General features: G+C 39.5%; 1 long non-coding RNA gene across 1 annotated transcript; it reads left to right on the top strand.

Annotated features, from left to right (window-relative positions):
* Window positions 1-1,275: 1,275 nt before the first annotated feature.
* Window positions 1,276-16,356, top strand: LOC120221316. The gene is made up of 3 exons (XR_005525778.1): window positions 1,276-1,366; window positions 10,708-10,854; window positions 16,311-16,356. It is a non-coding gene; the product is annotated as an uncharacterized LOC120221316 (long non-coding RNA).
* The last annotated feature ends 1,029 nt before the right edge of the window (window positions 16,357-17,385 follow it).

The following is a 17,385-nucleotide window of genomic DNA, read 5'->3' as shown; positions in this document are numbered from 1 at the left end:
AATGGGAGACGGGAGCGTGTGAAAGATGGATGTAGGAGAATACACTGGGTATGGCAGAAAATATGAGGGAGTCCCCACTCCTGCAGTAACGCTCTTCCTCAGATATACCACAGCTGTGACAGTTTAGCCTTCTGCTTTGGAAGTACAGAGATAAGCAGAGATTCTTGCGTAGGAGACTCTGGCTGGGAGTTTGGGTGAGGAGAGCCGTTATGGGTACTGCCTGTCTTTGATTCTGAGAGCTGTTGGCCTCCTGCAGTCCAGCCTCTCCTGTCTCTTCTTGCATTGGGATACTTGGTCACTGCCCAAGAGACCTCTTTGCAGCCTCTGCTGGTGCTGGCTTCATCCCTCTCAGGCCTCCTACAAGTCACTTCCTTAGCTTTCCTCAAATCACTTAACCTATTCCCCATGACACTCTCTTACCTCCTGTACCCTAGCTCAAATACCAACCAGCCATGCCAGGGTGTCACATCTCTACAGGCAGCCTTGCCACAGACCACAATATTTGTCAGGATACAGTATAAGGAGTGTAGGGTGACAGATGCTAAGAAAATGATGCATGCCACATATCAAGCCTCTCCCCCGTGCCATTTCTAAGGGTAGAAATTAATGTGTAGAGGCCTGGGTCAGAGAAAGATTTGGCTAAAGTACCTGCATTTTCAGGGAAAGAAATCAGATCTCACAATCTCACAATGAACCAAGGGTATCCCAAACTGAGTGTTAGTAGCAAATGAAGGACTACAACTTCCCTGGCTTCCAATGACTAAGACCTCATGGACTCTCCTGTTCCTCCATCACCTGACCCAGTGAGGCCCCAGGGCCTACTGGCTCCCTCTATTTCCATAGACACCTCCATCCCTGTAGGTTTCCCCACTGTGGCCCCAAAGACTGGGTAGGTTTCCCTGCCTCCCAGTCTCCTTGCTTCAGCCAGTCCACATGTTGACAAAGTGGTCCCTTGACCTCCTGAACCCCTTTACTTCATTTCTTTTACCCTGGAGCTTACCGGAGTCCCCTGCTGCTTACAAAGTCAAATGCTGACTCCTCAGGCAGAGGTCCCTTGAGGCCCTCAGGGGAACTGGCACCAACTGACTGATTTAACTCCACCCCTCCCTACTCCTGGCCCAGCCCCAGGGCAAGAGGTCTCCTTACCCTTCTCAGAACAGACTTTATTCATTCCCACCTACATTCCACTCTAAGGTTCCAAGATTCCATGAGTCACACTGCTGCTCCTGAAGCCTAGAATCTTTCCCCACTTGCTCTTCACCAATCCAAATTCAATATTTCCGCTAAGTCCTCACTCAACTCACCTCCCAGAAGGTTTCCACACTGCATGATCCATTGAACCTCACGGAATCACTTCTCTTCTGATGTAAGTGCTTTGGTATGTAAAAACCTCCCTTAGATTGTTCTGCAGGGTTTTGAGCTTGTATGTCTTCTGCCAGTTAAAATCTCAGACTCTTGACTACCTGGGCCAGGGCCAGGCTTAGATGAACTCTGAGCTGCCTGTCTGGACCACTGAGCTCTGATGAGGCCCTACTGCTGGGCCCTGGGCAAGTCACTTTAATTGTCCTCCTTTAGTAAATACTTATTCATCACCCAGTTTTCTCCCAGACACTGTTCTAGGCACTGGGGACCAACTTAGAAGAATTGCTGATGACAACAGATATTCTCATGGATCTAACATTCTAGCGGGAAGAGACAGTAGGACACTGATTTATAATAATAAGTATATATTTGGTTTCCATCCCCATTTCTGGCACAGAGCTCTTAAACCAGTTTCCTAAGTGATGAGAGTGATAAAGTTATCTTGACAGTCGTAAGAAACCCTTTTCAACCATATTAGAGTTTATCATAATGAGGTGGCTTTTAGAAAGCACTTTCCATGGAGGCTGGTTGCCAGGGGAACCAACCACCACGTGATTAGAGATTTGGAACTTTCAGCCCCATTCCACTGACCTCCAAGAAGAGAGAGGAGCTGGAGGTCAAATCAATTGGCAGTGGCCCATGTTTTAATATCTATGTAAGAAGCCTCCATAAAACCCCAAAAGGATGAGGGTTGGAGAGTTTCCAGGTTTGTGAACGTGTGGAGAGTCAGGGAGAATGGCACTGCCAGACAGAGCATGAAAGTTCCATGCCCTTTCCCCATATTTTCCCTGTGTATCTCTTCCATTGATTGTTCCTAAGTTATATCATTTTGTAATAAACTGGTAATTAAGTAAAATGTTTCTCTGAGTTCTGTGAGCCGCTCTAGCAAATGAATTAAACCCAAGGTGGGTATTGTTGGAACATTCGATCCATAGCCAATTGTTCAGAAGCACTGGACAACCTGAACTTGTGACTAGTGTCTAAAATGTGTGGTATGTGTGTTGGAAGGCAGCCTTGCTGGACTGAGAACTTAACCAGTGAGTTCTGATGCTGTCTCCAAGTAATGTCAATTGAGTTGAATTATAGGATACTCAGCAATGTCAAAGAATTGCTTGGTGGTGTGGGAAACACCCCACAGACACACATGTTAAGGGAATTAGTGTTGCTTAACATTGGCAGCAACTAAACAAAACACTCTGGGAACACCACTAAGTCCCTGCTCTCAGGAATGCTATGTCTCCTAAGGTGATTCCAATAAGAAGGATGTAGGAAGTGGAGGGGCACAGGGAACCCAGTAGGAAGGGTGTAACTGGGCTACTGTACTTAGGGCTGTCAGAGGGGGCCTCCTGGGATAGCCCTCAGCAGAGGCCCAAGGAAACAAGCTGCAGAGATATCTTGGGCAAAAATGAGCAAGTGTAGGAGAGTGTGGGATTCCAGGTCCAGTGAGATGGTCCAGGTGTTTAGAGCCAAGTGGGTGAGCAGAGATAAGCCCAGGGTGAGCTCATATAGGGCCTGAAGAATCAGAGTAAGGATTTTGGCATTTAGCTGAGTGAGAAGGGAAGCTTTGGAGGGCTTTGAGCACAGGAGTATGACTAAACTCAGGTTTCCAAAGATCACCACCAGCTGCTGTGTGAATAGAATGCAGAGGGGCTAGGTCAGTAGCACAGAGACAGTAAGAGGCCATTTCAGTAATCCTGGAGAGAAGACTTGGTGGTTCATGTAGAAATGATCATGATGCAGGGTGGGATGGGCTGTATTAGACCAAACACAATATAATGTTGAACTGGGTGTGGGGAATAAAAGAAAGAACAGAGTTGAGGAGGGCCCAAGCAACTGATACCTTGAGTTGCTGGGGCCTGAAGACAGTGGGAGAGGCAGCCCTGGGGTGGTCACCAGACCCCAGGAGGGAGGTCTGACAGAAGTACATACAGCCAAGCTCAGCTGAGAAGCCCAGCCAGAGATACAGGTCTGGGGTCATAGAGTGGGTCTGGGTGGAGGAGAGTGTGGCCAGTACTGGGAACGCGGCAGAGGGGCCAGCATGCACGGACCATGCCTGCCTTTGGAAGTGATAGGCCTCTAGATTTACTCCAAGTGCAACAGGAAGCTGTGAACTGCCCCAAGCAGAGGCATAAGGTAAGAAGATCTTATTATCCCTTTCAAAAGATGGAAGCTAAATTTGGAGCCTAGTGGGAGCAGCCAAGGTGATAAATTAGGAGATGACTTAGGCTCTAGGCAGTGGATTGACAGAGTGGAAAATTGCAAGTATAATAGACAAACAGGTTGGATGTTTAGAGGAGGAAAAGAGGTGAATCAAGAGTTAACACTCAAGAGTTTGTTTAATGACTTGAGGGTGAAGGATTGTAGAATACTCTAGCCCCAAATATGCCATTTTGGCGTAATGATTATTTTTAATTAAAGTGACTTGAAAAACAGTGCAAGAGGAATATGCTGACTCACCTTTGTCCCTCTGAAAGCAGGAAACAAATCTATGTGAAAAGTACCCTTCCTGTACCAGGAGACTAGAAGGCATGCTTATCACCAGAGATAGGAAATTTAAGACCAAGAAGGCTATATAAACAGATTTTGTCCCTTCACCAATTTATTACCCCAAGCCCAAACCCCTTTGTCTTGTCAATTCTTCACAAATTCATGATTTCTTTGTCTAAAAGGTACAAAAGCTTCCTGCTTTGGTCACTTCTTTGAGTCTCATATTTTTATGGGGCACTAACAAGAATGAAATTAAATTTGTTTTTCTCCTGTTAATTTAATTATTAGGCCAGCCAATAACCTAGGTTGGAAGAAGGGAAATTTTTTTTCCCACTCCCACAAAGAAAAACAGGTTTGGGGGAAATATACAAAGCTAACACATGCCATGTTAAGGTTGAGGTGCCTGTTTGACACCTAACAGATATCAAGGAGACAGAAAAGCCAAGCACTAGAGGTAAAGATCTGGGCCATGTCAGAGGATACCTGTGATTTAAAGCTGTGTGATGAGAGGATCGTATCTACAGATAGAATGTAAATAGAAAGACTCTGGGGGCGCCTGGTGGCTCAGTCAGTTAAGCGTCTGACTTCGGCTCAGGCCATGATCTCCTAGTTTGTGGGTTTGAGCCCCGCGTCGGGCTCTGTGCTGACAGCTCAGAGCCTGGAGCCTGCTTCAGATTCTGGGCCTCCCTCTCTCTCTGACCCTCCCCTGCTCTCACTGTCTCTCTCTCTCTCTCAGAAATAAATAAAACATTAAAAATTAAAAAAAAAAATAGAGACTCTGGATGATACTTTCTCTCTGAAAAATACAGGTAGTTGGATAAAGGAATCATGAAGACTGCTTCCAGCTTTCATGTACTACTTTGGTGGTGTGATGCTTGTTTAATAAACGCTTATGGAATAAATAAAATCACCGTCTATAACATTTTAATCTGATAACATTTTTGTAATATTTACTCTTATGAGTATCCCTTATTTTAAAATGTTTATTTTTAAGTTTATTTTGAGAAAGAGAGAGCGTGCGCATGCACACGTGCAGCAGACAAAGAGGGAGAGAGAGCATCCCAAGCAGGCTCTGAGCTGTCAGCACAGAGACCAATGTGGGCTCAGTCTCAGAAAATACAAGATTATGACCTGAGCTGAAATCAAGAGTTAGACACCTAACTGCCTGAGCCACTCAGGCACCATGTGAGTGTCCTGAATTTTTAAGAAAAAGTCACAAAAGATTCTGAAATTTATAATTTGTAAAGTTAGGCACAGATGTTGTACAGTAATTAACAAGGCCTTAGCATTAATTTAAATTAAATTATCAAAGTATAGAGCTGCAGGGGCAGCTTATAGTCTTTTTATAGATTATTACCAAATAGTAACATTTATAGGTAAAATACTAGAATAAAAGCAGAATTTATCACTGTTTGCAACATCATGGATTTTATCCAACAAAGTGGTTAGTAATATAGCTAACTATAAGATAAAAAATGTGCAATCACGAGTTTCTCATGTATAACTGAGAGCCACTTAGAAAATATAATGAATCAACAGAAGGATCTCATTTTTAGAATAATATAAAATGCCTAGTGAAAAGGAAAAAAAGTCAGTTCAAGCTGTATGCAAAAAATCATGACAAAGACCAACAATAGAAGTGGTGATATTTAAACTTTGTAGAGAATGTAATACCTGCCAGCCATGTGCTTACTCATTTTATAGTCATTATCTTTATCTTCCTGGCCATTCCATGAGGTGGGAAAATTTTTATCCCATATCACAGGTAAGGAATATGTGATCACATGGCTACCAACATTTTGCTAAAGGTGATAAAGGAAGATCTGGGTAAATATAGACATGCCATTTCTCTGAGTGGAACTTTTTAAACTAACCTGTGGATTTTGTGTATTTTCCAAACTAATTCCAACTGGATTTATTGTTTACAAGTTGACAGCTTTAATATGAGTAACTGAAGAATGAATGAACATAAATAAGTTAAAAAACATTTTGGATATAGGAAATTAATAACCTACTACATTGACAAAAATTAAGAAATCAAATACTTAAGGCTGTAGAGGATGTGGATTAGAAGAACTTTTAAACATTGCCACTGGAAGTATGAATGGGTGCACCCACTTTGGTTAGCAATTTGGTGTTCCATCTTAAATTTGAACCTTCAAAGTCCTTAAATCTCAGCACCCCTGTCCCTAAGTATATGCCAGAGAAACCTTGCACATGAACACTCCTTTTGTAAATAGCGCACTTGTTCATAAATGGAGCAACTTGTTCCACCTTTGACTGTGTACAGTAGTCACAAATGAAAAAATTTGTATGGCTATGAAAATGAATGAAGTATAGATACATGCAGTAATGTGGAGGGATCTTGGAAACCTAATTTTAGGTGAAAAGAATAAGTCCCAGAAGACTATATACATAGCAATACTGTTTTTATGGAGGACAAATGCTAGAAATACTGAGCAAAATATTGTTCAGCTACTTTTATCTGCAATAAAGCAGATTTTTATCTGCTTTTGTTTTGTTTTGTTTACAAAACTAAACATGTGCTTGCCAGGCAACTCTGTGACTATACTGAATGTTTATCCCAGATAAATTAAAACTTGCATTGACACAAAACTTGCATACAAATGTTTATAATAGCAGCTTTATACATAAGGGATAGAAACAGGAAAGAAATCAAGTAACTGTAACAGGTGAATGGATAAACAGATTGTGATACATCCATATCATGGAATTAACTACCCAGCAATGAAAATAAGGGGGCTATGGATGTGCACAACAGTATGGATGAATCTCAAGGGAATTATGCTCAGAAAACAAAGCCAATCTCAAAAGGTTACATATCGTCTGATTCCATTCCAGTTTTGAGATAACAAAATAACAGAGATGGAGAACAAATCTGATTGCTAGTAGTTTGGAAGGAGAAAGGAAGGGAAGTGGTTATGGCTATAGAATGGTGTTGATAGGGGTCCTTGTGATGGAAGCATTCTGTATTTTGACTATAGTGGTGATCACATAAGTCTATACTTGCAACACAAGTATATAGAACTAAATTCAAATTCACATATGACAGAGCACCTGGCTGGCTCAGCTAAAGGAGCATGAGACTCTTGATCTCAGTGTTGTGAATTTGAGCCCCACATTGGGTGCAGAGATTACTGAAAAATAAATTAAAAAAAAAAAAAAAAAACTAAATTCACACACAAATACACATGAGTGCATGGTGAAACTTGAGTAAGTTAAATCACGTTAATGTTAATTTTCTGGTTGTAATACTGTATTATAGTTCTGTAAGGTGTTAACATTAAAGAAAACTTGGTGATGAATATACTGGATCGCTTTTTTTATTTCTCACAATTACATATGAATCTACCTACAATTATTTCAAAATAAATATTCTTTGAAAATGCAGATATTAAAAAAATAACAGGGTGGAATTTTAAATACCAATGGGAGAGAGGGAGCTGTGGTAAGGAAAGGACATGTGGGTAGATGCAAGTTATCAGTAGTGTACCATTTCTCGGTCTTGGTGGTGAGTTCATTTGTTCTATGTTGTGGCCCTCAGTGATCCCCATCTCCCAGTATTGATGCCCTTGTGTAGTCCCCTCTCACACTGAATAGGGATTTATATGTATAAACAATGGGATACTGAGGAAATGACAGTGTGTGTGACCTCCAAGGCTTGGGTATAGACATTGCAGTTTTGCCTACCTTCTTGGATCATTTGTCCCAGAGATCCAGCTACCAAGCCAGCTACCTTGGTGGAAGGCACCAATTAGCCCTCTGTGGGATCCATGTGTGAGAAGCTCAGATCTCCTACCAGCCATCCTTAAAGTGTATCCCCACGTTCTAATCAAGCATTTAGAAGTTTGTAGCCTTGGCCAATGTCTTAATGCATCTTAGGATCATGAAAGATCCCAAGCCAGAACCACCAGCTAGCTGCCCCTGTATTCCTGACCCATAGAGACAGAGAGATGTTGTTTGGGTAATTTGTTTTTAGTAATAAGTAACTATTACTCAAGTGTATTACTATGCTTTGTAACTAATATTTCTAACATATAGTGTTTGTATGTCAAATGATTTCTTTACAAGGGGCACCTGGGTGGCTCAGTCAGTTAAGCTTCCAATTCTTGATTTCAGCTTAGGTCATGATCTTAGGATCATGAGATTGAGCCCTTTGTCAGACTTTGCACTGGTCTGCACTGGGCATGGAGCCTGCTTAAGAATCTCTCTCTCCCTCTACACCTCAGGCTGTCTTTCAAAAATAAATAAATAAATAAATAAACAAATAAATAAAAGGTGGGCAAAAAAAGAAAAAAAGAAAAGAAACATTATAATTTCCACTTTCAAAAAAAGAGAAGGATATATCCTATTATATGTCAGTTAAAGCTATTTCTCCTGATGGTTTTCATGAAGGAATGTATAAGTGGGACAAAACAATAAATTTCTACATTTATGGAAATTTGGTCCATGATAAATGTGAAATTTTTTTTAATGTTTATTTATTTTGAGAGAGAGAGTATAACTGCAAGTATGGGAGGGGAGAGGAAGAGAGAGAGGAAAGACAGAATCCCAAGCAGGTTCTGCATTAGACTGGATCCAACAAACCGTGAGATCATGTCCTGAGCCGAAGTCAAGGGCCAGATGCTTAATTGACTGAGCCACCCAGGTGGCTAACTGTGGAGTTTTAAACTCCCTAAATGTGGGGTTTTAAATCAATGGAAGAAAGGAAAACCTATTTAATATAGTATATTGGAAAAATTTATTATTTAGGGAAAAAAATCAAATCCTAATCTCACACCACAAACTAAAACAAATTCTAGATAGATTATTAACATAATGCTTTAAAAAGGAAAAAATATTATAGAAATATACTATCTTTATAATGCTGGCGTGGGGAGATTTTTCTCAACAAGAACAAAAACCAGAACCATAAAGGACAAGACCAATTACATAATTTAATCCCTCTTTATTATTAAAGCTTAACATATTAACATTTAAAAAGTAAATAACATTTTAACAGAGAAAAGTATGCACAGTTATGCATACTATGCAGCCATTTTCTAAAAATGTGGTAGAATTTAATATGCTGGTGAAGAAGGACATCCATACATTGATGAATCAAAAAGGGAAGTTGGGAAATGATATGTGCATTAATAATATATGTTATCTGTTATATCTTATTTGCAATATATGAACAAAATATATAGTAATGTGTCCCAGGATTGGTTTACTAGGGGTACCATCAGAAAGTACCACAATAGAAATGTGCATGTAATCAACTGATTACATGCCCTACTTTGGCTCAGGTCATGATCTCGTGGTTCATGAGTTTGAGCCCCATGTCAGCCTCTGTGCTAACAGCTCAGAGCCTGGAGCCTGCTCCAGATTCTGTATATATGTGTCTCTCTCTCTACCCCTTCCGCACTCATGCTCTCTCTCTCTCAAATATAAATAAACATTTAAAAATAGTAGAAATGTATTGTTTCATCCTTTCAAAGGCTGGAATCCAAATTCAAGATGTCAGCAAGATTAGTTCCATCTGAGGGCCCTGAGGGAGAATATGTTCCTGACTTCTCTCTTAGCTTCTGGTGATTTGCTGGCAATGTTTGGCATTCCTTGACTTGTAGATCTCTCCCTTCATCTTCACATGGCATTCTCTCCCTGTGTATGTGTCTTCTCTCCAAATTTCCCCTTTTTATAAGTACAACGGTTATATTGGATTAGGACTCATCCTACTCCAGTATGACCTCATCTTCACTTTATGATTTAGATCTGTAATAACTCTATTTCCAAACAAGGTAACATCTGAGGTACTGGGGGTTAGGACTTCAACATATGAATTTAGGGGAGCACAAGTTCAATTCATAGCAATCCCTAACACAAGATATTAATTAATTAATGATTTAGTGAGTAGATGCTTGCTATGTCCAGACTATAGGAAGATGAGTTGGCAAGGAGGGAAGAAGGAACATCCAAGTTTATCTTATAGAATAATCAAATTCATATTTGGACCAATAATATATATTACCTTTATGATAAATAATAGATTGATCACTAGACATATATATATCAATAATATATAATAAATATATTATGTGCCACTTTACTGATGAAGGAATTGTTAAGATAGAAAGTGATTAGTGAAAAAAGTACTGCTTTTCCAGGAAGGCGTAGGTCCTTTTAGGATTAATCTAAAGATCAATCAATCCGTGCCAAAAACTATTTCACAAAGTGAATAAATAATGATTAAGTGCCTACTACTGCATACACTAATAACCAGCAAGATTATACGGATGCATAGTTAGTGAAAGTGTTGGTGCACTGCTCATTAGATAAATGTTCTCTGTTAAAGAAGCAGTATGTTGATATTACATTATGGTGCAAGTTCCCAGTCTTTTTACAAACAAATATCAAATAGTGTTGCATATGCTAATTGAATAACACCAGAATAGGGCTTGGTCTCTGCCCTCAAAAGCCCATGTTGAATGGGAGTACAAACATGTATTATGACAGTTTATCATCTCTGTCCATCCACATTCACATGCTAAGTCTTAAGTTTTCCCTTCCACACCACTGTTGCCCCCATAGGTGTCAAGGACCCCACTTCTGTTTTGGAAAAACACAGATGTGTCTTGTGCTATTGACCAAAAAAAGATGTCTATCAGAACAGTTTTGAGCAGGCTCAAAATAGTAGCAAGGTATGGGTAAAAAATTCTGCTAGAAAAGTCATGATGGCAACTGTGGATGACCAACCTATATACATCAAGGCAAGAGAAAAGCACCAGGGCAATGTTTGTGACTCCTGACAATTATAGTCTGTCTAAATGCACTAACTCTGCTTCTACTGCCTTTCAGGAGCTGCCTCCAGGAGCTGTGGAGGGTGAAACCAGAGAGGATGCCAAGGTCTCCATAATAGCCCACCAGGTCAGATGCTCACCTCTTGGGCCCTGGAAAACAGGACACAACAGAGAAAGCAGTATAAGCAACGGTTAAAATAACCAGGTATTTAGAGGCTTTCTGCAAGAACTTAAGTATATCTGTGTTACAAAGAAAGCCACAGGCCCAAAATGGCATCAACTTAGGTGGAGTCACCAAACCCAGTCTTAATATCTAAACTAAGGGCAGTTTCAACCTCCCACAGAAATGTAGTCTTACCCAGTCAGGAAATTTTCTGATCAGCATCAGTGAGGTCATCTGTTACACTGGCTTCTCTATCCACCCCACCCAAAAGAAAATGAGGTAATCTGTGTGATAAGGCTCCTACTCTACCCCTTAAGGGAAGTTGACCACACCTGAAACAATACTTTCTTTTCTTTTGCTAATAACTTCTTCACCTCACCTTCCTTCCTATAAAAATCTTCCATTTTGTACTACTCCTCAGAGCTCCCCTCTACTTGGTAGATGGGGTGCTGCCTGATTCAAGAATCACTTAATAAAGCCAGTTAGATCTTCAAAGGTATTCAGTAGTATTTTTGTTTTTTTTAACATGTGAGACTTAGGGACAGTGGTGGTGGGGCAGGTGTCCTTGAGTTGTGTCAGCATGGCAGTTCTGTATCTTGTACATCTTGAGGAGCAACATAATTCCACCAACCTCCTCTGTACTTCAGCTACCAAACATAAATTTACACTCATTCTCTGACTGAATTTGAATCCTAAAATTCTCCCTCCATCTTGCTGATATAACAAGACCTTGCCTCATTAGGGATAGTTAAATAAAGGGAAATGGTTTCCATACAAAGAAGCAACTTTGACTAAAAACAACACACACATATTCTCATGAGTATAATTCAGGTATCTGTGTAGAAAAATGAATATTTTATCTTCTTTTTCTTTTGTCTGTGGCCATTGTCTTCTGACTAGGTTAAAACTACTTTTTTTTAAAATTTAGGTCATATTTCAAGTAGATCTCACTGGTATTTTTAGTATCAGGATTATAGCTATAAGAAATACTCTAATTTATCATTTCAAAGGAAATGGAAATGGGGCAAGGGGGTTAAAGAAATGAAAAATATATGTATGAAATGGAGAAAAGCATGTATTTCTCAATCATTTCTGAATTACATTGGATGGTTCATTTCATTAATACTACTCTGATGTGTGTTTTCCAATACCACCAAGCAATTAACTTGATCTTGGGATCAAGTGTTGGCACTATCTACCTGGAGATAGTATTAGATCCCACAGGTTAAGGGCTCAGTCCCAGATGAAGGTTAGCTAGGATACAACAGAGAGGTACTAAAATCTGAGGGCTAATATCTGTCAGCAGAGCTAGGGGTAGGGTAGGGAGATGACAAAAGCAGGAACAGAATGTGTTTTATTTTGTATAACTGGCAGATCCTGCCAAAAAGATTTCAGCTAGGTGTTTCACATGATAGCCCCTTGCCTGATTAAGCTGGTTTAGAGCTAAGGACCTACACAGAAACCCCTTGAGTTGTCCTGAAGTTTCTTTTAGCTGATAATACTAAGATCTCTGCCTATGGGCAAGGTTTTCTGCCATTTTTTGAACGTACCATGTATGCACAAGCACGTTGACATCCTAGACATGCACAAGTGAACCAAAGTGCCTAAGTAAGAGCGTATGCATAAGTTCCTTAATGTATATGCAAGCTACCACCCTGCCCCCTAATATACTGGATAAAAGCTTCCTGTACTAACCCCATGGGGAGAATAGTGCTTTGAAAGCTCCCTGTCTCCTTACTTGTAACAAGTAATAAAAAGCCTTTTGATTTCAACATTTCTTTGGGCTGTGATCAATTTAACACACCCAAGTAGCAAACCACTTGAGGCTGTTTACAAATTTTGGTGACCCAGATGAGACCTTTCACCTAACTCCTTTTAGTTCCCACAGCTCCCAGCTGGTTACATAGTGAGGGTGGAGGGTTGGGGGACAAACTCATCTATGTGCTGGGGAATCTGTAGGGAAGTGCATAGAAGAATCCATCCTGGTACCTGATTTGTCAGATTTTACACCTTGACTCACTGAGTAGGCCCATTAGCTGCTTAGGACATGTTAATTGGAGAGCCTTTTAGAGAAGTGAGCCTTTTGGAGAAGTGAGTGGCAATTAATTGGCACAAATCTGCTTTAGGGCTCTGCCTCTTTGGGTGGGCTGGAGAGGGCTCAGAGTCTGCACAGCTATCTGATCTAGTCTTGGTAGGGAATCTGAGGAGTTGCAAGTCCTGGAAGCTGATTGGATATGCCTGATCATTAAAGGCCTCGATAAGATAAATCTCAAGTTCTGGAAATTGTCCATAGAGAGGTGCCAGGGTGGTATACCTGAACAACTTGAGTGGGCATTCTCAAGAACTTTTAAAAGCTTACTTACCAACTCTCTAGAGAAGGAAATTTTCAGTAGGCTAAAAACAGCTGAATCTATGTCTCCACTAGCCCTTATTATAGAAGTTGGCAGTTGCTGGCAAATCCTTAACAGAGATCCAAGGTCAGAGGAAAGGTTGTTTGTTGTTTGTTATTGTTGTTGTTTTAAAAGGGCCCCTTAGGGGAATGCCCTTGTGGATTAAATGCTCATTCAGGTTGAGCCTAGAACTCCCCAAGTGAAAGAAGCAAGAACCTTCTGGATCACTGGAAGCATGCAAGATACAGGATTATACTAAGGATGATTTTAACACTCAAATGGCCTAAATAAATATCCTTTAGAATACCTAATTAGTGTATTTGTGCACCTAACTCCAGAAAGCTACCTATTAACAATCTGAGGAGGATACATAGTTTGGTATTTGGAAGCTTGTAAAAAACATTGACAGGACTATAAGCTAACTTGTATGTAAATTAAAAAATAAAAAATAAAAACATTAACAGGATACTATTCATGCAAGAAACTGAAACTTTCTCAAATAGTGACAAAATTGAGCTTAAAAGTATCAACCCCTGAAGAAATACTTCTTACTACTCTACCTTCTTCTTATCCATAAAATGAGATGCTGGGGAACAAGGCATTAAAAGGAAAATTCTTCTCCTCACTGTGCAAAGGCAATAACTCTGTAGTCAGAAGTTGGCCAGATTGGAAGCTGATAATCAGAACCTGATAGGAATTTTTTTTAAAGGCCTTTTCTCCTAAACCCAAATTAGAAACATGTACCCAGAGGGATAGAAGCAAATTGAGGAAAATGTAATCAGATGGGTAGATCAACCTATTATGTCATTTGAATTGCAACCCAATTCCTTGAGGGATTGAAAGCAACTGTCCTTATCTTACAAATCTTTGCAAGAACTAGAAATATGGCCTCAGAAATGATTCAAAGTCCTCCAGCCTTTCTAGGAAGTTTTACCTACATCATTCCCCATTCCTAATATTGAAGGGGGAAAAAAAGGAAAAAGAGGACTTTTTATTTATTTTTGTAAATGTTTACTTATTTTGGGGGCACCTGGATGGCTCAGTCGGTTGAGTGTCCGACTTCGGCTCAGGTCATGATCTCACAGGTTTGTGAGTTTGAGCCCTGTATCGGGCTCTGTGCTAACAGCTAGCTCAGAGCCTGGAGACTGTTTCAGATTCTGTGTCTCCCTCTCTCTCTGACCCTCCCCTGCTCATGCTGTCTCTCTCTCTCAGAAATAAAAAAACATTAAAAAAATAAATATTTACTTATTTTTGAGAGAGAGAGAGCGCATGAGCAGGGGAGGGGCAGAGAGAGAGGGAAACAGAATTTGAAGCAGTCAGTCTCCAGGCTCTGAGCTGTGAGCACAGAGCCCAATGCAGGGCTCAAACTTATGAACTGTTAGATCATGATCTAAGCTGAAGTTGGATGCTTAATTGACAGCCACCCAAGTGTCCCAAAAGAAGCCTTTTTAAAATACAGCCTAGAAAATCACACTTGCTCAAAATCTAGCCCACGAATTTCGTAAGATTACTTACCAAAGATAAATACAACTCTTAACTATAACATCGTTGTTTGTGTCTGTCTATGTAAGGTATTTTCTACCTCCAGATGGTATTGCTAAAATTAATTCTAAAAGAGCTCTATTTAGTTAACTTGAAGACAAGCACTAAAATTGGGCATTCTAAATCTCAGAAAGATAGTAACGAAATCAAATGGATCAGGTTGATGTGATCTGGGATAATCTACGATAAATTAAAGTGTAAGTTTGTTGGTTTAATTAAAATAGGCATGTCTTTTGGACTTATGCTGATAAGTCAAATATAATACAGATAATCAACTTTTATTCTATCTAAATTTATTGGTCAAATTCATGTTGTATCTGTTGCAATTTGTCAGTAAAAATGACTTAAAATCATGGTTAATTTTGTCTCTCTCATGAGAGGTTAAATAGATAAAAAGGTTTATACAGGTAAATTTTTAAACAGTTTCCAAAATCATTAGTAACTTAGAATTTAAAAATTTTAAATGATAAACTGAGTTGAACTCACTAGATATCTAATCTTTTCCAAGTCAGATAAAATACTGAAATTTTGATTATTAAACATAGGTTTATCTACTTTTGTCTTACTACAGAGAAACTAAAGATAAATTTGGGTCTATTAGTAAATGTATTTTAAGATTTATAGAAAGATTGTACAATGGGGGCACATGGGTGGTTCAGTAAGTTGAGCATCGACTTTGGCTCTGGTCATGACCTCAAGGCTCATGGGTTCAAGCCCTGCATTGTGCTCTGTGTGAGAGCTCAGAGCCTGGAGTCTGCATCGGATCCTCTGTCTCCCTCTCTCTTTGTCCCTCCCTGACTCGCACTTTGTTTCTCTCTCTCTCTCTCAAAAATAAACATTAAAAATTTTTAAAAAAAAGAATTCTGGTATAACAGAGAGTTCACAATTATTTACCACTTAGTTGTTACTAGCATTAAGAAGTCTAATAAATATAATTAGGAACACTGGAAAAAACTAGGGGGAACAACCCTGTATACAAGGAAAGTAAGATATAATTTTGGTAAGAAAGGTATGAGGAATGGAAACACATTTTAAGTTTATTTATTTATTTTGAGAGAGAAAGTGAGCAGGGAAGGGGCAGACAGAATCTGTCAGCATAGAGCAGAGTCCAGCTTGGAGCCTGATCTCACAAAATGCAAGATCATGACCTGAGACAAAATCAATAGTCGGATGCTTAACCAACTGAGCCACCCAGGCACCCCTGGGAACAATTTTTTGAGAAAAAATAGTCATTTTGTCCTAAAATGAGACTGTTTGGGGGCACCTGGCTGACTCAGCTGGTAGAGGGTGTGAGTCGGGCTCAGCACTGATAGCACAGAGTCTGCTTGGGATTTTCTCCCCCTCTCTCTGCCCCTCCCCTCCTCTCTCTCTCTCTCTCTCTCTCAAAATATAAATAAACTTAAAAAAATAAAAGAATACTGATATAAGCTTGGAATTTGATTTTTCTCTCCCTTAAAATGACAGTTTTCTTAGATTATTGATCTCTCCTCTTGATAAGAAAGAAATTGTAAACAAAGATTTTCTTATTGCTCAGGAAAAACAAAGTTTCTCTTTTCTTTTTATCAGGTCTTTGATCAATTAAGAAAATTGAATCTTCTCAATATTAAAAGAGGTAATTTTGAGGCACTTGGCCAGCTCAGTGAGTAAAACATGTGACTCTTAATCTCAGGGTTTTAAATTCAAGCCCCACACTGGGTACAGAGCCGACTTCAAAAAATTTAAATTAGAAGCACCTGGGTGATTCAGCCAGTTAAGCACCTGACTCATGATTTTGGCTCAAATCATGATCTCAGGGTTTGGAAGATCAAGCCCCACAGTGAAATCTATGCTGACAGCATGGAGCCTGCTTGAGATTCTGTCTCTTCCACTCTCTCTGCCCTTCCCCAGCTCCTGATTCCTCTCTCTCTCAAAATAAATAGTCATTTTAAAAAAATTTAAATTAAATTAGGGGGAACTGGGTGGCTCAGTTGGTTAAGCATCTGACTTGCGCTTAGGTGATGATATCCCGGTTCGTAAGTTTGAGCCCAGCATTGGGTTCTGTGCTGACAGCTCAGAATCTGGAGCCTTCTTCAGATTCTGTATCTCCTTCTTTCTCTGCCCCTCCAAAGAGCTAAGTTTTTTGTTGAATCACTATATTATACACCCGAAACTAATATAAAGTGTATATTAACCAACTGGAATTAAAACAAAAACTTTTAAAAAAAGCAATGTTTTGCTAACAACTATGTAAACTTCTATAGAATCATTGCCACATTGGTTAAATAGATAAATTATTAAGTTTTGTATATCTGTGATCCTATTTAGGCATGGGCATTAAAACCTTCTGAGGATTTTAACAGACTTCTCCAAAATTCAAATTCTAAAAAGTCTTTTGGACTAAGTAGGCTTGTTTCTTTTGTATATTAGGTTATGTGGGAAGCATTATCAAACAAATGATGATAAATCTTCTTAGGTTATGTTGTATGGGTAAGTGCTGTAACTATTCCAGAAATTATATGAAATTTCTAGTTTTAATATGTCCTGGGATATTATCAACTGTAATTCTAGTTATTGAAATGTTGTATGTCACACAAATAATCAAATTTCCTTGCCAACTGAAATGTAATGTACTCTGGTCAGATCTTCAACCATGGTCTTTTGT

This window comes from Hyaena hyaena, unplaced genomic scaffold, assembly GCF_003009895.1.
Source record: "Hyaena hyaena isolate Hyena2069 unplaced genomic scaffold, ASM300989v1 scaffold_771, whole genome shotgun sequence".
Classification (NCBI taxonomy): Eukaryota; Metazoa; Chordata; class Mammalia; order Carnivora; family Hyaenidae; genus Hyaena; species Hyaena hyaena.
The sequence above is the reverse complement of the archived record's forward strand: the minus strand, read 5'-3'. Positions and strand labels throughout refer to the sequence as shown.